This window comes from Homalodisca vitripennis, chromosome 8 (assembly GCF_021130785.1).
Source record: "Homalodisca vitripennis isolate AUS2020 chromosome 8, UT_GWSS_2.1, whole genome shotgun sequence".
In the NCBI taxonomy this organism is placed as follows: domain Eukaryota; kingdom Metazoa; phylum Arthropoda; class Insecta; order Hemiptera; family Cicadellidae; genus Homalodisca; species Homalodisca vitripennis.
Window position 1 is genome coordinate 113,671,994 of NC_060214.1, and position 23,696 is coordinate 113,695,689.

The 23,696-nt window shown below is 35.5% G+C and overlaps 1 non-coding gene across 1 annotated transcript; it reads left to right on the forward strand.

The window, feature by feature from the left end:
• Positions 1–2,833: 2,833 nt before the first annotated feature.
• On the forward strand, positions 2,834–2,949 carry Trnal-caa. Its single transcript has 2 exons — positions 2,834–2,871; positions 2,904–2,949. It is a non-coding gene; the product is annotated as a tRNA-Leu (tRNA).
• The last annotated feature ends 20,747 nt before the right edge of the window (positions 2,950–23,696 follow it).

Below are 23,696 nucleotides of genomic sequence, written 5' to 3' on the forward strand. Positions count from 1 at the left end.
GTACCGAAAAACGTATGTGAAATTTGTGGGGAAGAAACAACTGTAACTGTGAGAGGAGCAAATATGATCGTCTTAGTTGATGACTAGTTGATTGTATTAGGTATCGATGACTACATTCTTCGATATAAAAAACCGGGTCCGCTTATCGTACCGTACCCCTTATTTTGTCAGGTTTGATTTAATTAAGGGTATAACACCTTTTAGTTCTTTTCTTTAAAATAATATTATTTAATTTATCAAAGCTGGCAGGAGAATGGGTGTAATTAAGGATATGGTCGCTCCACGGCCTGCACGATGTCTTTATCGCTTCTACATTATACACCCACAGTCGTAAAACAATAAATAGTCCACCACACTTTACAAAGAAGACTGCTGTAATATTTCACCCTAGCCATATTCATTAGGCCATAAAAATTGTTTGCGGATTGCTCACCTAGGCCAATATATCGGAAAGCTTAAGCTAATCTCGCATTAATTTCTTATTACCAGATTTTAGCAACTTACTATTACTGTCTCGAACTCTAAAACTACAACCAATGCATTGAATTGTAATATTTAAGTGTAGGCTTAATCGGTTTTCAGCTGAAACAGATAGCAAACTTCCTTACTTAGCGTATCGAACACTTTGATTAATTAGATTCTGTATATTGACCAAAATCAACAATATCATAATAACTACCATTACCTTTGTAACTCACATCAATATAGTCTACCTTAAAAGATTTTCAGAAATTATCTTTTTGGAAAACTGTCCTTGCTAGGAATATGTTCATTAGTTGCAAGCTCAGATTTGGGAGGCATAGGTCGTGGGGAGGGTACGATAAGCGGACCCGTTTTTTTATATCGAAATTGGCAAACGATATTACTTAACCATAACCATCGATATAATCAATCGATGCTGATTAATTATTTTGAACGGTTAACTTAAATAATCTATATCAACAGCTGTAAACACTTTCAAATAATACACGTAGGGTAATATTTCAATTTTACATAAGTAACATTATTGATCATTAAAAATGGCAGTCAGTTTTAGAAAAATACATGACATTGTTTTGAAAAATGATAAGACATATTATTTTAAGTGGTTTCAACACGTTGGACTCGAACCGAAAAACTCATTATGTGAAATTTGTAGGAAAGAAACAACTGTAACTGTGAGAGTAGCAAATATGGTCGTCTTCAGTTTTCCTAATTTTTGTTATAATAATTTGTATAATCACTGTAAATATTAAATTAATATTTTAATATAAAACATATGATTGTTATTGAGGACTATACTTTTATATCGATTGATGTGTAGGATTTGATATACGAATATTAGGTATCGATGATTACATTCTTCGATATAAAAAACCGGGTCCGCTTATCTTACCCTACCCGTAGATGCTGTTATTACTTTGAAATTGACACCAAGCAGTACTCACCTAGGATGACCAACTAGTCTGCGTTTTTAAATACTATCCTTGGTGCTCGAGACATTTTCAAAATAAAAATAATAATATACACTCCTAAAACGAAATACAGAACAGCGATTGAGCTATAACCTCACAAAAATGACAATCACATTCACATTCACAACACAATATTTTTTGCGCCTACTGTTCAAAACAAATCAGCTGTTTATAGTGAAACAGCAGTGTGACCAACGAGGAAAAACTTAATTCCACTAACCACAGTACGTAATATGTACCATACTAGAACTGTGGTCAACTAGCGTGAGCGACAGTCGCTGACTGAACTGGTTCCATAGTACTATACAAAATAATTCATAAAAATAAAAATATCCAACGGATTTCTATAAAATTTGTCTTAAATTAAAACTGAGTTCGGCTTCAAAAATGGGATTTCAATATTTTGTATCACAATCCTTTTATTACATATAAGTGCAAAGAAGATTTGTGTGGTATTTACTACCAATAGTAAAAAACAAAAACAAAACACAAAACAACAACAAAAATAAATAACGGTTTATTGCTTCCTGTTAAACTATTAATAAAAATGTATTAATAAATGTGTTGAACTGTAATAAAATCAAGAACTTAACAAGTAGTTTCTACAAATTGTCTTAAATTTATAAACAGAATCATTATTTTCTGCATTGCATACTAAATACTTGATGAAAGTGGTAAGGTTTTAGAGTTGAAGACACTTTTTGTACTCAATTATTTAATTTAAGATCTAACAAAACATTTTGGAAGTGATTACGGTTTAATGTAGTTAGATAATATAACGTATTAAAGATTTTCAACATTCTAATATGCCTCTAATGTATGCAATTTTAGAACATTTTTCCAAACTTAACTCAATTGAAATCGTCCTTGAATAGGCTAACCTGCACGAAGCATCACGTGAGTAAGTAATATCAGTTTTTAGATTAAGACCAATAAAAAACTGTAACAAAATATTGATTTTCCAGATCTAATGCAATCTTCATATAATAATGGATGTTTCTATTAGTTGATCCAATATTAATATACTAAAACTATATCCATTACTGTAGACTAATGTACTGGCAATTAGGACTAAAATATATAAATTTCAAATTTGTAACATATTAACCTGACCGTGGTTTTGTAAGTAGCCTAAATTGCAACGATGTTGTATTTTCAGGCTCTGTAAACGAAACTATGTTACACTTGTTATAACCCACATGTGGTAATATTGTCTTGAATGGTCAATAAATTTCTAAACAGTTATTATAATATTTAATTTTATAAATAACGATTCTCTAAGTTTTTGCATTCTGTGCAAATTAAATGTTTTAAAATATTATAACCATTACTTTAGTCGGTTAGGCTCTAGTACGACTATTTCGCGCGGGAGGCAGTATGTCAGGATGGCCGAGCGGTCTAAGGCGCCAGACTCAAGTGCAAACTTGCCGGGTAACACCCGGCCGAGCGTTCTGGTCCTCGTCTGAGGGCGTGGGTTCGAATCCCACTTCTGACACAACCTTTTTGCAACTTCCAAAAATTTTTTGTACTCCTTTTTAGTATTAATTTAGTTGAAATAAGGTATTTTATTAATAAAATAGAGGTTATTTATGATTTTTGTACCACGCAATAGTAAAATAAGGAAATAAAAAGTTTTATTTGTTTTCGTATAGAGCTACCAAGCTATATTATACTACAACAAATTAATACTGTAATTATATCAGGTACGAAAGGTCGGTAGGTATATAAACAGCACTTGTTATTTCTTAATTTTAAATTCAAGTAACATTCAAGCAAATGTGGTTAAAAATTTAAAGCACGTTTTGAAATGATAGCTTAAATAAAAAGCAAACTGTAAAGTAAAAACATAACGATTTGGATACATATTGTAACAAAATTATTTTCCTACAAACATGAGTTTTTGTAAGTTTTCATTGATTTGGACTTTTAGTAGATTTTATTAAAAACTGTTAAGAACTAAATTTAAACATTTTCCGGAAACATAAGACGAGAAACACAGGTTGGGGCAAAACAAAGAGGGGAAATGACGGGAATTTATACAGATCGCAATAAAAGCCAAATAAATTTGATTTTAATTTTAATTGTAATATCTGTGTCCATATCAGGTTCAAATGGTTAAAAATATCCTCACTTATCAAGTTTGCAAGCAACCTACTTAACGATTTTTGTTGCTACGGTTGAAAAATCATGGAGTTACAAACAATGTGGAAAACATAGAGTAATTAATACAAATATGTAGTTCGTACACGAAATGACTTGCAGTACCATGATACTAACTAGACTGTAGTAAGATTAGAACAGTACATTCAAAACTTGGTGATAACATATGTAACATTTTAAATCCAGAGAGAGCTTTTAATAGCATGTTGGTTTTCCCGTTATCTGTCTACAGACCTATTAGCAACTTAGGTTTCCATGCTATGTATTCAATGGTAATATTATTTCTAAAGTAGTAATTAAAAATTTTTTGGTTGGGATGCGTATATCATGAGGTCTCTCTCTCGACCCAATTCCTCTTCTCCCTGATTTGTTCTTTTCACACAAAAATATAGGAACCTTAAGTGATTTCCATGTTACACATTTTTTCACTTTCAGGACGATGTTCAGTCTGCAAAATAATGCCAATGTTAGTAGAACTAAACGTATTAATTTTGAATCCGTTGAATTTTACTGTTCCACACCGATTTAGTGTCTTACTTTAAGGACTTATTTTACCCACTATTATTGTTTTAATGGCGGAAACACATGTCAAAAACATGCACACAATATTAATATAAATCACACAGTGTATTATAAATATTAAAGAACAGGTCAGTAACTAAACAAGTAGGTATATGCCACAAATCAAAATGCGAATGCGCAACTTAAAAACGATAATTTTTAGAATTCAGAAATTTTGTTCGAAAAAATTTAACTTTGAAAAGCACGTTTCAGGTTTACATGAAAAATTGAGATTCAATTAAGAAAATTTGATTCCTACAACGTGTACTTTTACCGACTCTTTATTTTGGCCTGATAAATTTAATAGTTTAGTAGCCTATAGTTTAATTTGTTGGAATGATACGTGCGAGAAACTATTACAAAAGCTGAGGATTACTGTATATAGAAAGTACAAGGAAAAGTAGTATGGAGTAAAAAACGAACGAGAAATCTCCATCTATTTTTTTAGTGTTTAAAATCCTTCCCAACCAATACTTATCTTATTGTTTATAAGGTTAAGATTATTATTTTTTAGAAGTGGTTATTGCGTGCTATATAAGTAATGTCAGTACAATTAGATACACAAATTGCCAAAAGTAAATAAAACTATTTTTCTTAATTCAATCCAAATTATGGACCGAAATATCTTCATAAACTTCCCACTAACGTAACTAAAGTAGACAATTTTGCTGAAGTACGATCACTTGGATTTTCGCTCTGTTGGAAATTGTTTACTGAAACAATGATATACCATAGATTTCAATCTTATACCATTGTTTATATTTTATTAATATTATACATAGCTTGTTTTAATCTTGCAGATGTTACAGTTGCCATAAAGGAACGTAGTGGAAATTTCCATCTAAGTACTGTAGTTCTGAAAAGGTAAAGGGTAGATTTATCCAAATGTAAAATTAGTAAATATAGTATTGATAATTAAACCATGGTTAGTAACAATAAAGAAGATCCAATTAAATTTATAAAATCTATCAGATCGTCTTAGTCCGGAAAGTTTCAGTAGTAGAGATTGGTCTCTACAGTGGTTCAGATGGTACTTGAAGAGAAGTCAAATTCTCAATCTTCAACTGAGTACGCTGTAACACAGTGACAACTGAAATATGCTGTCTATCTGTGTCTGAAGAGACGAAATAACGTCCAAAAAGCTTCACTAGGTGGATTATATACACCAACTGAGAACGCTGTAACAAAGTGACAACTAAAATCTGCTGTCCTATCTGTGTCTGAAGAGACGAAATAACGTCTAAAAAGCTTCACTAGGTGGATTATCTACACCAACTGAGTACGCTGTAACACAGTGACAACTGAAATCTGCTGTCTATCTGTGTCTGAAGAGACGAAATAACGTCCAAAAAGCTTCACTAGGTGGATTATATACACCAACTGAGAACGCTGTAACACAGTGACAACTGAAATATGCTGTCTATCTGTGTCTGAAGAGACGAAATAACGTCCAAAAAGCTTCACTAGGTGGATTATATACACCAACTGAGAACGCTGTAACACAGTGACAACTGAAATCTGCTGTCTATCTGTGTCTGAAGAGACGAAATAACGTCCAAAAAGCTTCACTAGGTGGATTATATACACCAACTGAGAACGCTGTAACAAAGTGACAACTAAAATCTGCTGTCCTATCTGTGTCTGAAGAGACGAAATAACGTCCAAAAAGCTTCACTAGGTGGATTATATACACCAACTGAGAACGCTGTAACAAAGTGACAACTAAAATCTGCTGTCCTATCTGTGTCTGAAGAGACGAAATAACGTCCAAAAAGCTTCACTAGGTGGATTATATACACCAACTGAGAACGCTGTAACACAGTGACAACTGAAATCTGCTGTCTATCTGTGTCTGAAGAGACGAAAATAACGACCAAAAAGCTTCACTAGGTGGATTATCTACACCAACTGAGTACGCTGTAACACAGTGACAACTGAAATCTGCTGTCTATCTGTGTCTGAAGAGACGAAACAACGTCTAAAAAGCTTTAATAGGTGGATTATCTACACCAACTGAGTACGCTGTAACACAGTGACAACTGAAATCTGCTGTCTATCTGTGTCTGAAGAGACGAAATAACGTCCAAAAAGCTTCACTAGGTGGATTATATACACCAACTGAGAACGCTGTAACACAGTGACAACTGAAATCTGCTGTCTATCTGTGTCTGAAGAGACGAAATAACGTCCAAAAAGCTTCACTAGGTGGATTATCTACACCAACTGAGTACGCTGTAACACAGTGACAACTGAAATCTGCTGTCTATCTGTGTCTGAAGAGACGAAATAACGTCCAAAAAGCTTCACTAGGTGGATTATATACACCAACTGAGAACGCTGTAACAAAGTGACAACTAAAATCTGCTGTCCTATCTGTGTCTGAAGAGACGAAATAACGTCCAAAAAGCTTCACTAGGTGGATTATATACACCAACTGAGAACGCTGTAACACAGTGACAACTGAAATCTGCTGTCTATCTGTGTCTGAAGAGACGAAATAACGTCCAAAAAAGCTTCACTAGGTGGATTATCTACACCAACTGAGTACGCTGTAACACAGTGACAACTGAAATCTGCTGTCTATCTGTGTCTGAAGAGACGAAATAACGTCCAAAAAGCTTCACTAGGTGGATTATATACACCAACTGAGAACGCTGTAACAAAGTGACAACTAAAATCTGCTGTCCTATCTGTGTCTGAAGAGACGAAATAACGTCCAAAAAGCTTCACTAGGTGGATTATATACACCAACTGAGAACGCTGTAACACAGTGACAACTGAAATCTGCTGTCTATCTGTGTCTGAAGAGACGAAATAACGTCCAAAAAGCTTCACTAGGTGGATTATCTACACCAACTGAGTACGCTGTAACACAGTGACAACTGAAATCTGCTGTCTATCTGTGTCTGAAGAGACGAAACAACGTCTAAAAAGCTTTAATAGGTGGATTATATACACCAACTGAGAACGCTGTAACAAAGTGACAAACTGAAATCTGCTGTCCTATCTGTGTCTGATGAGACGAAACAACTTCACTAGGTGGAGTATCTACACCAACTGAGAATGCTGTAACAAAGTGACAACTGAAATCTGCTGTCCTATCTGTGTCTGATGAGACGAAACAACTTCACTAGGTGGAGTATCTACACCAACTGAGTACGCTGTAACACAGTGACAACTGAAATTGCTGTCCTATCTGTGTCTGAATGAGACGAAATAACGTCCAAAAAGCTTCACTAGGTGGATTATCTACACCAACTGAGAACGCTGTAACGACAGTGACAACTGAAATCTGCTGTCTATCTGTGTCTGAAGAGACGAAATAACGTCCAAAAAGCTTCACTAGGTGGATTATCTACACCAACTGAGTACGCTGTAACACAGTGACAACTGAAATCTGCTGTCTATCTGTGTCTGAAGAGACCGAAATAACGTCCAAAAAGCTTCACTAGGTGGATTATCTACACCAACTGAGTACGCTGTAACACAGTGACAACTGAAAATCTGCTGTCCTATCTGTGTCTGAAGAGACGAAATAACGTCCAAAAAGCTTCACTAGGTGGATTATATACACCAACTGAGAACGCTGTAACAAAGTGACAACTAAAATCTGCTGTCCTATCTGTGTCTGAAGAGACGAAATAACGTCCAAAAAGCTTCACTAGGTGGATTATATACACCAACTGAGAACGCTGTAACACAGTGACAACTGAAATCTGCTGTCTATCTGTGTCTGAAGAGACGAAATAACGTCTAAAAAGCTTTAATAGGTGGATTATCTACACCAACTGAGTACGCTGTAACACAGTGACAACTGAAATCTGCTGTCCTATCTGTGTCTGAAGAGACGAAAACAACGTCTCACTTTAATAGGTAGGATTATCTACACCAACTGAGAACGCTGTAACAAAGTGACAACTGAAATCTGCTGTCCTATCTGTGTCTGATGAGACGAAACAACTTCGAAACAACTTAACTAGGTATCTACACCAACTGAGAATGCTGTAACAAAGTGACAACTGAAATCTGCTGTCCTATCTGTGTCTGATGAGACGAAACAACTTCACTAGGTGGAGTATCTACACCAACTGAGAACGCTGTAACAAAGTGACAACTGAAACTGCTGTCTGTGTCTGATGAGACGAAACAACTTCACTAGATGGAGTATCTACACAAACAGAGAACGCTGTAACACAGTGACAACTGAAATCTGCTGTCTATCTGTGTCTAAGAAAATAACGTCCAAAAAGCTTCACTAGTTGATTATCTACACCACTGAGTACGATTGTAACACAGTGACAACTAGCTGTCTATCTGTGTCTGAAGAGACGAAATAACGTAGCTTCACTTTACACCAACTGTAACAAAACTGAAGAGACGAAAATAACGTCCAAAAAGCTTCACTAGGTGGATTATCTACACCAACTGAGTACGCTGTAACACAGTGACAACTGAAAATCTGTGTCTGAGCTTAATAGGTGGATTATATACATCCAACTGAGAACGCTGTAACAAAGTGACAACTGTGTGTCTGATGAGACGAAAACTAGTTAGAGTATCTACAAACTGAGAATGCTGTAACAAAGTGACAACTGAAATCTGCTGTCCTATCTGTGTCTGATGAGACGAAACAACTTCACTAGGTGGAGTGGAGACAACTAATCGCGGTCCTATCTGTGTCTGATGAACGAAACACTTCACTAGGTGGAGTATCTACACCAACTGAGAACGCTGTAAAAAAGTGACAACTGAAACTATTTGTGTCAGAAGAGACAAAACAACGTCTAAACAGCTCTCTACTAGGTGGAGTATCTAGTCATTTGCTCAAACTTGGTTTCCGAAGAGAGCCAAGCGCATATCACAGGATGGTGCCCCTATGCGTTAGCTGCAAAATAAGAGAGGGAAGGCATAGTTTTTTAAGGGATAAATCAGTTTTAACTCTGAGAATTATATCTCAAATGAGATTACGGAGAAATCCCTCTATAGTGAGCAAAAGGACCATTTGAACACGACCAGTCAAGGAAGGTTTTTTTTAACATGAGCTACAGGTATTGAGAGCTGCGTCGGTATGAGCCGACAAAGTGATCTACACTGATGGATTATTGTGAATACAAAATTGTCGCACTTTTCGGCCAATAGAGATATTCCCCACGTGCAGATTCTGTCCGACATGAGATGGGCACGGCTGCTTCTCCCTTATGGCAAGGTTGGGAAAGTCTCGTGGAAAGGCGGAGCTGAAGTTGTTGGAATTCTTAATAGCATTTCGAGATGTCCGTTTTATCAGTCCCGCGAAGAAGCGTGAGACCCTAGGGTCACGGATGGAGTACCCGCGTGTATCCATGGAGTACCATCCCATCCAGTGTAGGAGACTAAACTCTACTACTGAAACTTTCCCGGCTAAGATGATCTGATAGACTTACAACTAGTCTATATCTTCATGGGAACACACGCGGGTAATGTAAAAATGACATTTTTGTAAATAAACACATTTCTTATTTTACTTTATATTATGAAACACTATTACTGGGGAAGTAGCTGAACACTGTTCCTTTTACATTACAACGTCCTCTGTATGACCTACAGTGGTAGTGTAGTTTCAAAACCTTCCGCCACTGCGCTGTAGTCGTTTCCTTCTGGAAGTGAATTGAATTAGTTTTTCCTCCGCTTAAGTGACAGTTCCTTTACCCTAGCACTGCACCTCTGCTAAATTTCTTAGATGGGTCCGGTTTTTGTGCATGTTGCAAGTCTTTATAAAAAAAATTAGTAAAAAAAACTAAACTTGTTTAATATAATGTATACATTAAATTTTCTCATGAAATGTACTTTTTGAAGCAGTATTTGAAATTATTAATGTTATTATTTACTATATGTTGTCACGAGTATATATGTTGTATACTCATGTTGTGTAGTAGAAGCGTGAAATTCCCCCAAAAACAATTTCATATTGCGAAAGGTCTACACTATTGGAAAACAAAAATATATGTAACCAAAACTAAAAAGATATAGCTTTTAGTGGCAAAAAGAATATAAACTTTTCGTTGCGAAGTAATTGTTGGTAAAACCCCGAAAACCAGTTACGAATTGGGCCTTATAATGAATTTTTATATTTTTATTGAAAACATATAGGCCCTACCATATAGGATACTAATTAGGAAATGGGAAATAATTTGAAAATTAAAATAATTTGAGTAGTAAATTAATATGTAACGGAGTACTCGTTGACATATTTATTCTACAACTATTTCATAAAGTTTTTAGTATAAATAAATTAGAAGAAATTAAAATTTTTAGAAAGAATATTTGTTTTAGAACAGGAACGGTTTTAATACTCCACTGATCGTTGCCTCAATTACCCCCCTGGAAGTAATCGAGCCGAAAACCGTTAGAGCACATATCTTTGAATATATATATATATATATAATTTCAATGAACATTGAATCACAAAAAGTATTTGCTCCGCCGGGAGTCGAACCCGGATCTCTCACTTGCCGGGTGAATGTGCTACCATTACACCAAAGAGCGCTTACTTTTTCCGATTCAATTATTTTGTATTTGGCCGTATCTGTCACATATGCGTTTAAATAAGCAAACTAAACATATGATCGGAAGACCAAATACCTGTCAAACGACTTTTATTTACATTAAATTGTATAAATGGCAATAGCCTTATTTAATTTCAATAAACATTGAATCCCATTATTATATATATTATATTATATGGCTAAAAATAAAAAATATTAGTTTCTAAATACATTTTAAATATATTTATATTTCAATATTATAATATAAGAGACATATATCCTAATAGAGGAAATATGTTTTATGTATAGTTTGTATGAAACATCTTGCGTTGTTTTCAAACACGGCTACAAGGTGGAGAGCTTGAATTGGACAGAATCAATCCGGAACAGGGTGGGAGGAGACTTTATATTATTCATAAAGGCTTTTAATAAATTGCTTGCCTTCGATCCGATCGTTGAGTGAAGTTCTAAAGCGATGATCACTAAAAAGTAATTTGTTTTATATTAGATAAAAATATTTTAATTTCCTTATCCAGATACTCAAAATTGGCAATAAAAAGTCTGGAAAGGTGTTTATAGTGTTGATTTTGAGTTTTACATACTGTTAGTTAGTTTTATGGTATCAGAGACATTTTCATTTTCAGAAAATACTCAGGAGAAAAGGCGTGGCTGAGGGGCATATTTAATATTGAGCAACTGTAATATATATATATATATATATATATATATATATATATATATATATATATATAAAACATATATTTATATACATATATATATATATATATATATATATATATATACATATGGGCTATAAGTCTTTTAATACGAGTTTGAAGTTTTAAAATTAACACTCTGTATAAGTCACGCTGGCTTCCGAGAAGAGGTATTTTGTACGGAATTAAGGAAAAAAATATAGTAAATGCCATTTTTATCTCAACAATTTTATTCTTTGACCATTGACAAAAAAAATGTTAGATTCACATGTTGTCATAAATAGGTAAGAATAATCTTCACCGAGAACTACTGTTCATTTCTCTAAGGGCGAAGGCTTTGTAAACAATAATACAGGTTTTGAACCTAAAAGTAATATCACTTTTGTAAATAAGTAACGTAGTCAATAAATGAAGAGAGCACAAGAAATCCCAGACTTAATTTTACGACTTGTGAAATATCCTGTAATTTATTCTAAAGGAGAGGTGGCCGAGATGAAAATGTGTCTTAAATATATTCACCAGTATCACTCCCACCTCAAAATTGCACAATCTCCTTATCTTCTTACCCAGACGAGGAGTTCCCCACCCTTCCAACTAGGTCTCGACTTTATGTGTGGTGATCCTATATCTTAATACAGTATCTGCAGATCAGCTACTGTGAAACATAACCGATCGGAAAAAATGAGTAAAGTGAATTATAGTTGAAAACGCGTATCATTGTCTTCGTTTTGTATTGAAATCACCATTCCCTTCTCTGAAAATTTATCTGTTGATTGATCAGAGGTAATTTACTGATTATACTGATTTTCTGCCTGCGCCTTCAATTTCTTCACTGCAACTCTATTACGAGTATGGCACATAAATTGCAGTTCTTTTAATTACTGGCTGTCCATCAATGCGTCTTCTTTGTAGATTTTTTGGACAATTAACTTTCTACAATAATAAATTTAATTGCTTGGGTGATTAGTCTTTTTAGACACCATGACATATATGGGAGCTATAATTTTGTCAGTTTTATTATTTTCAACTCGAGATTTGTCCAGTATGTTGTTGGTTTAGCTTACGTTGTGGTATCTGAAGCTCGTCTCTACAAACATTTGGAGCTTTGTAGGACTCTGAAATTTATTTTTTTAAGGATGAAAGTAAAATAAGAAAATAAAGACTTCAATAGATATTTGGCAACTGCGTAAGGATTTTTGGTTGTAGTAAATTATGGTGGTTTTGCGACTGTTGAGTTCAGCTTCATTCATTCATTCATTCAATGATACGTTTTTCACATTGGGTTCTGGCAAAAATATATTCACAGACAAGTTGAGCTTCCGCACAAGTGTTTGTATTAATTTCCCTCCACTCCACTCCTGTTACCGGCTCAGAGATAAAACTGAGTTCATGAACAATGTAACAATTACTGTGGTGTTGATGGAGTATCCACTAAAATGGTCGAAGGCTTAAGCCCTTTTTGTATTAGAGCCATTACTCATCTTGGCAAGGGGCTTAAGAGAGTTGTAACTGCACTATATTGTTCTCAAGCCTCTGATTCAGCTAATTTGAACCGAAATTGTATAAGATTAATTGAAATATATTACAAAAAACAAAAGTAGATGGTTTTAAACTGGTTTATTTTGAATAGTTCAAAATACTAAAAAGTGGTGGAATGAAATTTATGTTTGAAATAGGGGTTTTATGTTAAATTCATAACTTTCTCGAATTAAAAAAAATTAGAATTTGCTATTACTCTACGCAAAATTATACACGTTTGGGTTAGGGAAATTAGATAATTCTTAATCAATCCATATAAAAACGGCTGAAAATAAAAAGGTGAAAGTTTTACAACAAATACACAAGTTAGTTATAGTTTCCGGGAGAGGCACATTCTTTTATTCATTATGACTTTAATAATTTAAGATAATGACAAGTTTTGTAATGTATTTTCTTAACGAAATTATATTTTGTATACATAAGAAATCCAAAAAATCAGAGTGTGAAGGTATAACTCGTGTACATACTGCAAAATTCTTGCATATTTCGTCCAACCATTTTTATTCAGACGCAATCACAAAATTAACCAGGATTCTCTCATTAAATCCCTGCAATTTTACATGTAATGATTATTTATATGTTTATGTATTTGGAATAGTCATCTAAAAGAGCTATGAATTTAACATAAAAGTTATTTTCCAAACTCAAAATTGATTGCACCACCATACTGAGCGGTTCTTTACAGTTTTTTTTAAAGCTATAGGTGTCCATCAAGGAAGTTGCTTAGAATCTGTATTTTTTCGTTTTTACATTGCGAATTAGAAAATCAATTGAAGTATTCCTCAAATTCAGTTGAAGCTGGGGGAAAGGTTGACACTGATTGTAAAGGTATGTACGATGATCACGATATACTGTTTGTAATAAATGTATTCTACCGCATGTAGTGTAACGATTCTGTTTTAGTTTGTCTACTAATTCTTGTATCAAGATCCAGGATAATCGTATTACCTTAAAAATCATCATCAATCCCGATTCTCAGCTTGGTTGTACTGACCGTGTAATTAATACAAGCAAAACTGTCGCTGTGAAGTCGTGACATTATATTTTTTAAATATTACCGTTGTCTGTAGTGAGGTGATGTTCACTTGGTAATGTTCCTTTCGATCTGTCGTGTTCACACAAAGTTTTTGCATTCTGCCCCAAGTAAATAGGATTGTCCTTGCTAGTTTGCGAAATGGAGCACTCAAGTTTGCTTATGATTTCAGAAAGTTTGAGTACATCTGCTAATACAGGATATAATTGTATCATGTGATGTACTGTTTGTACATCTGCTCCATGAAATTATTCTGTTTGGAAACCCTCACTCAACCTATGAGGAAACTTTGAACTTTAGACATTATGTGGATTTGCGCGTTACCTAACAACATTACCTGTTACAATTTTTGGTTGGAAATAATGTGTCATAATGTGTACAATAAAAGCCACTGTACATTGAAACTGCTATTGTTTACTTTTGAAGTTCTGGAAATGTCACTTAAGTTGTCTCCATAAAATGTTTCACTCTAGAACTTCAAAGGGAAGGTAAGTAATATTTATAGTAATATAAAGTTTGGAGACTGGTAGTATAGCAGGTTAATAAAACTTTTGATCAAATTCTGTTTGTTTTTAAGGAAAATTAATAAATTTCAATGTTGTTAAAGGAAGCAGTAGCCTTGATGATCAGGATTTTGTTCAATGAAGAACGCTTTTTCGATAAAGGCACTATTTAGTCATCTACTCTACTACATCTACTTGTCATAAGTCAATACGTCATAAGTCAATAAATATTGACATTCAATGTTGTTAAAGGAATTAGTAGCCTTGATGATCAAGGTTTTGAACTATAAAGAACGAAGATTGTGTGATAAAGGCACTATTTATTTATCTTCTCTTGTACTCCTAGTACCAGGGTTTCAGAACTAAGCAAAGTCCTATCAATATTTTATCCATCTATCGGAACCCTCAATCCCTTCTTCACAAAAAAGCGTAGAAGTAGAGCCAACGATGGAGGTTGAGAGAGTTCACACTCGGCAGTCTGGGCAGGGGTTATGATCTGTCATAAGTCAATACGTCATAAGTCAATAAATATTGACATTCAATGTTGTTAAAGGAATTAGTAGCCTTGATGATCAGGGTTTTGAACAATAAAGAACGACTGTGTGATAAAGACACTATTTATTTATCTACTCTTGTACTCCTAGTACCAGGGTTTCAGAACTAAGCAAAGTCCTATCAATATTTTATCCATCTATCGGAACCCTCAATTCCTCTTCACAAAAAAGCGTAGAAGAAGAGCCAATGATGGATGGTGAGAGAGTTCACACCCGGCAGTCTGGACAGGGGTTATGATCTGTCATAAGTCAATAAATATTATTGACTTTCAATGTTGTTAAATGAAACAGTAGCCTTGATGATCAGGGTTTTGTACTTAAAGAACGCTTGTTCGATAAAGGCATTGTCTATTTATCTGCTCTCGTACTCCTAGTATCAGGGTTTCAGAACTAAGCAAAGTCCTGCCAATATTTCATCGCCATGCATTGGAACTCTAAATGCCTTCTTTACAAAAAAGCATAGAGGATGAGCCAACCATGGAGGGTGAGAGAGTTCACACCCGGCAGTCTGGACACGGGTTATAGTCAGGTATCGAACGATGTCCCTGTTGCTTAGCAACAGTAAAACAAACCGGCATTCTTGTCATCCTCGTCAGTTTTTACGTCAGAGTGCCTTCCTTTCGTTGGAAACATGATGCCAACAGCAGCGCTGTCTGGCGGTGAAGTCATTGTAACATTGCTTATCTACCTAGTTAAATATTGTAATTGTTCAAAAACGAGAATAATTTTACTGGTGCTTTTATGAAAACTTATTCAATAAATGTGAACCATATAAGATAAACATTTTAATTAGTCGGTGTATTATAAAAAAGCATTTAATGTTATAAATATAAATGCCAATTTAGTTGCTTCTGAGGAAGGTCAAAGTAAACTAATAAAATGTAACATTGAATCATACATAAATTATGGTTACATGTTGCAAATGCAAAATATTATTCCCTTTTGAAAGGGTGGTTGTGGATTATAACTTCCCGATAGAGCTCTGGCCCCTGGGAATTTCAGCAATTTGCCATCAGTGTTAGTTGTGAAATGTGATACTGCAGCAGTATTAACAAAGTTTGGAAAATACTCGATAGAGCCTGAGGTTGTTGAACTTTCTATACGAAAATATACAACAATTTTAGAGGACCCGTTTTCCAATTTTGAAACAATCTTTCAAGTATCGGAATCATCAAATTCAAGAGGAAACATCAATTATATCGTCGTGTTGGTATCATATGATATGAACTTTCTTAGACGATTGTAATGAAACATACGAGAAGCATATGCACGAAAAAAGGTAATATTAATTTATTGCGCATTATTAAGTACCCTTTAATACATGCAGTAGTGATTTTGAGGATAGCGAATCCAAATTCAAATATAAAACTCCATTAAAATGCAATAGTAGTACAAAAAAGATCACTAAAGACTATTTTTAAATTGACGAGACGAAAACCATGGAAACGTATTTAAAACAGTAATATGCGTAATTTTCTAGTATTTGTGTAGTATAAGATCATATTTCCTGTGGTTAAAGTTTGTTATGGTGGATGATTTGAAAGGATAACAGGATTTCGGACATCTGCCATCGTTAGTCTCCCACCTTCTCTAATGAGTGCGAGATGTGCTGTGCAGCGCTTTTGGTTCTGCGCTGCAATTTCGCTTGGTTACATTCTCACCAGACTGCAGTTTATATTGTTATTGCACCAATATTGTACAGCTTATATTTTGGGGTTCTTAATTTTTTCTAATTTACTGTAGTTTAGTGTGTGGTTAGTTGATCGCCACACTTAGTTTTAAAGATGGAAAATGATTTGAAATTGCAAAAACACGGGGATGAAGTGGAGTAACAAATTATTAAATTAATTAAAAGAGGGCAGATTTTATTCCTCGGAATGTAGTGTTATAATATTGTAACATATAATCATATTTGTTAATAAGTCTCTCTGTTTCATAGCTTGACATAAACAAATACTTCTATAAAATTCGAATATAAATTAAAATTGCAAAAAGCGCGGGGACAAAGTCAAGTAACGAATTATTAAATAAATTAAAGTAGAATAAGAATTTCAATCCTTGAAACGTATTGTTATATTATTGTAACATATAATCATATTTGTTAAGAAGTCTCTCTGTTTCACAGCTTGACACATACAAATCATTCTATAATATTCGAATATAATTTAAAATTGCAAAAAAGCGGGGACAAAGCAGAGCAACAAATTACTAAATTAATTGAAGGAGAATCAAGTTTCAACAAATTTACGCCTGAATTAAATTAACAAGTCAATCAAAAATGGCTTCAATCATTGGAAAGATTAATGAAAAATAAAATAATTAAAACGAAGTAAAATTTAATAATGGAATAAGGTATTATTTAGAATGTTGTGTGCCTGTGCAAGAAACAAATAATTTTAATCGACTGTCCTTTAATTTTATAGAACATTATGACGATAGGAAATCACACTACTCTGAAAGTCTGTTAACCTTTGATACTGAAGGATAAGCCAAACAGCGGCAGCGGCGTTCACAACAGGTGGCAGATACGTCAAACTCCACAAGAGGCATTTAAAGGTTAGCTGCTTCATTGGCCTTATCGGGGATAAGTTCAAGGCTAAAGTTAGAATGTCTAGAGTGCAGCACGTGTGTTGTGTCGTTGCTGAGTGCACACTCTACGAGCTTTGCACGTTTCCGTGAACTTTATATTTTAGTGAGCGCGCAATTTTGATTTGTCATTCACCACGCCGTTAACGTTAATACACCTTAATTATCTAATGCATGATCCATAGCTCAACCTTAGCAAGATAAATATATGCACTGATACTAAGTACCGTAATACACGCCAACCAGTAGAGTATTGCGACCATCATGACCAAGGTCATTTATATGACCAGTAGGATAATGTGTAAAACCCTGAAGGTGTTTTGTACAACAGAATTCAATCAAAACGTTGGGAGGAGAGAGAATTGTTAAAGGAATGTACTTAGTATGCAATATTTACATTGCAAATTATAAATGCAGTGATGTTGAAGTTTATTGATGGGGAGAACCAGCCCTAACTTCTCCCATAAGCAATTTTTCATTCATTATTTGAGTACAAGGTAGAAATACGTCACACAACGTGACGTAACAGGCTTTGCTAAGGTCTATAGTTCATTTCATTCTCGAAAAAATGAGAATGAAATAGATCACAAAACACACAGACACTCATAAAAAAAATGATACGAAATGACGTATCATAGAACTCATTCTTGTAGAAATGAAGTGTCATGGTAAATTTGAAGTCAGGTATTAAATTTCCTCAACTTTTCTCGGCACATGAAACGTTAAGATTTTTTTTAACTAAATTGAGTTTCATATTAGTTTTTTAAATTATAAAAGTGTACATTCCAAGCCACTATAAAATGATGTTTTACGTGATGGGATAGCTAAGGCTACATGTTTTAATGTGTCATACGTTTGAACAAGACCGTTGTGACACGCGTACGAGTCAGGAATCACAACAGTTCTATGTGGTTGGTCGATGAGTGCAGACCTACTGTGACCTGTATTCTGTGTTCAGTTTTAATAATTAGTGTTTTGTTTGTATTAAGTGCGTGTTTCAGAGTTAGTGCATGGGCGTTGTGTGTCAATAGCATTCCTGACTTATGCGTGTCACAACGCTCTGGTATAATTTGTTATTTTAACCTAGATTTTTTAATGTGTTAGGTTAGTTATTCACTCGAAGATCTCGAAACATAATAGAACTATATTTTTAAATCACTAAACGATGCCAAATATCTGGAAATAAGTAATGTAATTATTGAAAAAACGAACGAAATAGAACCACCGCGAAGCATGTCTACAAACAACGTAAGCACCTGAATCAGCAGACAAAGCATTATAATCGGCTCAAGTCGGGAAACCAGCTGAAGAAGTCAAGAACAAATCTATCTCGAGTTATGAGTCTCGGATGCTATTATCACCATCTCGGCTCATATTTTATTTCAACAAGATTCTCCCTCTCCATCCCCCTCTCACTACGTTAGGCAATCTAATATCTCTCTCGTGTTGTTCGTGTAATAGGATTTACGAATCAGTTCATTACATCGTTCTGTACAAATAGGTTTGATTTTTGCAAATTAGTATTAGAAATATTATTGATTGTAATAAAACAACTTAATCTACCTTAAGCAATATTTTTTCTGAATATCAGTTACTTTAACTTTCCACTAAGGCATTAACGCATCCTTTGTTTGAAAGTTTTTTTTATTAAGGACTAGCTGTTTCCCGCGGCTTCGCACGCTTTTCGTAAGCGTTACCCGTGTATGTGCACTTCTGGCTCAAGTAAATTATATTTCCAACGCCGATGTAGAGTTTGCTTTGTTTCCACGATCAAGAAAATCTGTATGTGTTTATAGCCATTGTACACGTACATGACTGTGTTTTATTATAAAGTGGTCTAACACTCAAGCTTTAAGTTCAACCAGAGATTTATCTTCAAGACAAATATACATCATAACTTAGCGCCTTCAAATAGTGTTTGGCTATTAAATATTCGTAACTGTCTCGTAATTGCAGTTTATAATGTGCAGGCGCTTTGAAAACTATTATCTTTGGCTATTAAGTTTACGAAGATTGACATCTACCCTCTTCATCAGATGAGAAGACAATTAGTACATCTCGTACAACTATTTTTTATGTGGACTCCAATCAGTTTTTGGGTATGTTTAAAAATTTTTATTTTTTTGCGGCAGTTCATTTCCGGACGTTCTAACGGTAATGTATTAATTATATCCTCACCTGACGAAGAGGATGGATTTCAATCCTCGAAACGTTGTGTTGTACATTTTGTAACGTATAACGATGTCAAATACCCGAAATCCTATTATCCTTACATTAACATAAACAGAAAAGACTGACAGACATACATAAAAGACTAAAAGAAAAGACTGACGGAAAGACTGACATACTTGCACTTTCGCATATTCGTCTAAAACGTTTCCTTAGAAACCATTAGGAGCTAGATGTCATTGTATGCTTTTTCAAGCAATATTTAACAATTGTACGTTTGGGGGATGCGTTAATTTTTAGTTAAAATGTCACTGAAAATGCCTTTTTATTCCATTATGTACTTTTCTGAAACGGAATTGTTCACAGAACTGCAAAATTGATTTGACAATTCGACGATAATACTCGCATACATGTTTCACTCCAAAAGTATCTAGTGTTTCATATTTTATAATTTTCGTTCTAGGCATAGGGTCCATAGGCAATTTTAGATTTTGAAAGACAATTTTGGATGCCCTACTATAATTACTTTTTTTAACCAAATATAAATGAAATGTATGGACAAATACGCTGTCTTTCCTCAAAAAGCTTTTGTCCCACAATTTAAAATCTTTCATCTTATATGGAACAAAGGAGCTCAATGGCATTTTTTATAACGATTATTGGTACTTCATATCTCATTATTTTTACGGTTATGCTCAGCCAAATAAAAAATCAAATTTGTGTAAATAGGCTATAAATACTCCCATTCGTGAACTACGTTTCTGAAAATTTCAAATTGTTTCCAGTTAGGTAGGCATTTTAGTAAGTAGGCACTTAGGTAGTTTTAGGGGACACATTTTGGATGAGTATAAACAGTTATACTAGGTAGGTGGACATTTGTCAATTACTATAAAAGGTCGCCATCACGCCTCCTGCCGCATTATTTTAAACGTCTTGTAGGTTTGTAGGAGATTTTAAAATATTTAAGATTACACGTCTTCTGTTTTACGGTTCTTATTTGTTACACGTAGCTGTGTAATTGTAGCTTGGTAATTTTCGTGTATTATTGAAAATTTTCTACACAAATTTGGAGGCTTTTTAATTTTTGGGATACTTATGCCAAAGTAAAAATAGTTTTGTCTAATAAATTTGTAGCTGTTGCAACTCTATGGTTGTAAAAGAAATATTTTGCTACTGAACATGTACATTGTGTCATCAACATATCCTTAGAAAACACCATTCACGCCGCGGCCAAAGGAAGAAAATATCTTGTTTTTTCAATTCAATAAAAAATAACTAAGACGGTTACTTACCGTCATGTAATAAATACGCTGGGATTTTTATGTTGATAAGGAATACAAGTGTAAATGTTCTCTACTAGCAGCCCACTACTAGCAGTCCTCTACTAGCAGTTCTCTACTACCAGTCCTCTACTAGCAGTCCACTACTAGCAGTTCACTACTACCAGTCCTCTACTAGCAGTTCACTACTACCAGTCCTCTACTAGCAGTCCACTACTAGCAGTCCACTACTAGCAGTCCCACTACTAGCAGTCCTCTACTAGCAGTTCTCTACTACCAGTCCTCTACTAGCAGTCCACTACTAGCAGTCCTCTACTAGCAGTTCTATACTACCAGTCCTCTACTAGCAGTCCACTACTACCAGTCCACTACTACCAGTCCACTACTAGCAGTCCTCTACTAGCAGTTCTCTACTACCAGTCCTCTACTAGCAGTCCACTACTAGCAGTCCACTACTAGCAGTCCTCTACTAGCAGTCCTCTACTAGCAGTTCCACTACTACCAGTCCTCACTACTAGCAGTTACTACAGTCCTCTACTATCAGTCCTCTACTACCAGTCCTCTACTACAGCCCACTACTACCAGCCACTACTACCAGCCCACTACTAGCAGTCCACTACTAGCAGTCCTCTACTAGCAGTTCACTACTACCAGTCCTCTACTAGCAGTTCACTACTACCAGTCCTCTACTAGCAGTCCACTACTAGCAGTCACTACTAGCAGTCCTCTACTAGCAGTCCACTACTAAGCAGCCCACTACTAGCAGTCCACTACTAGCAGTTCCACTACTACCAGTCCTCTACTAGCAGTCCACTACTAGCAGCAGTCCTACTACTACTAGCAGTCCACTACTAGCAGTCCACTACTACCAGTCCACTACTACCAGTCCACTACTAGCAGTCCTCTACTAGCAGTCATCTACTAGCAGTCCACTACTAGCAGTCCACTACTACTAGCAGTCCTCTACTACAGTCCACTACTAGCAGTCCTCTACTACTACAGTCCACTACTACCAGTCTACTATAGCAGTCCCTACTACCAGTCCTACTAGCAGTCCTCTACTATCAGTCCACTACTAGCCAGTCCACTACTACCAGTCCCTACTACTAGCAGTCCTCTACTATCACTCCACTACTACCAGTCCTCTACTAGCAGTCCACTACTAGCAGTCCACTACTATACTACAGTTCCTACTACCAGTCCTCTACAGTCCACTACTAGTCCACTACTAACTAGCAGCCCTACTACTAGCAGTCCACTACTAGCAGTTCTCTACTACCAGTCCTCTACTAGCAGTCCACTACTAGCAGTCCTCTACTAGCAGTTCTCTACTACCAGTCCTCTACTAGCAGTCCACTACTACCAGTCCACTACTAGCAGTCCTCTACTAGCAGTTCTCTACTACCAGTCCTCTACTAGCAGTCCACTACTACCAGTCCACTACTAGCAGTCCTCTACTAGCAGTCCTCTACTAGCAGTCCACTACTACCAGTCCACTACTAGCAGTCCACTACTAGCAGTTCCACTACTACCAGTCCTCTACTAGCAGTCCACTACTACAAGTCCACTACTAGCAGTCCTCTACTAGCAGTCCACTACTAGCAGTCCACTACTACCAGTCCACTACTAGCAGTCCTCTACTACCAGTCCACTACTAGCAGTCCACTACTAGCAGTTCCTACTACCAGTCCTCTACTAGCAGTCCTCTACTAGCAGTCACTACTACCAGTCCTACTACCAGTCCTCTACTACAAGTCCACTAACTAGCAGTCCTCTACTATCAGTCCACTACTACCAGTCCTACTACCAGTCCTCTACTAGCAGTACTACTACCAGTCACTACTACCAGTCCTCTACTACCAGTCACTACTAGCAGTCCACTACTAGCAGTTCACTACTACCAGTCCTCTACTAAGCAGTCCTCTACTAGCAGTCCTCTACTATCAGTCCACTACTACCAGTCCTCTACTACCAGTCCACTACTAGCAGTCCTCTACTACCAGTCCACTACTAGCAGCCCACTACTAGCAGTTCTCTACTACCAGTCCTCTACTAGCAGTCCTCTACTACCAGCCCACTACTTGCAGTCCACTATTACCAGTCCACTACTATCAGTCCACTATTACCAGTCCACTACTACCAGTCCTCTACTAGCAGTCCACTACTAGCAGCTTTAATTTTCATATTAATTGAAAACTATAATATGTTAAACATTGACGTATATTACATATTTTACATTTACGAACTTGTTTTCGATAAATACTGTAAGATTCACACAGCTTGCAGAGGACTGCCGATTGATATTTTATATAATTATATTATTTATAGAAAATAAATGTTGTGCTTAGGTGAAGCTGACCTAATTATGCTGACCAGTCCCGTAATGCACCTTCTGTTAAACTTACGTCCGAGGCCGGATTCATTAAACCTGTTTTGATCAGCGTTGTGCACGGAGCAAGTTTAACAGGGCTGTGATTAGTAAAGCACGTAAAAGGCGTAACGAGCAGTTTCCTGTCTACTGTACGGTAACAACCTACCTCAAACTGACATGTTATACTGTCTTCAGTGTTACGTGTTGGTGGAGCAAGTTTAACAGGGCTGTGATTAGTAAAGCACGTAA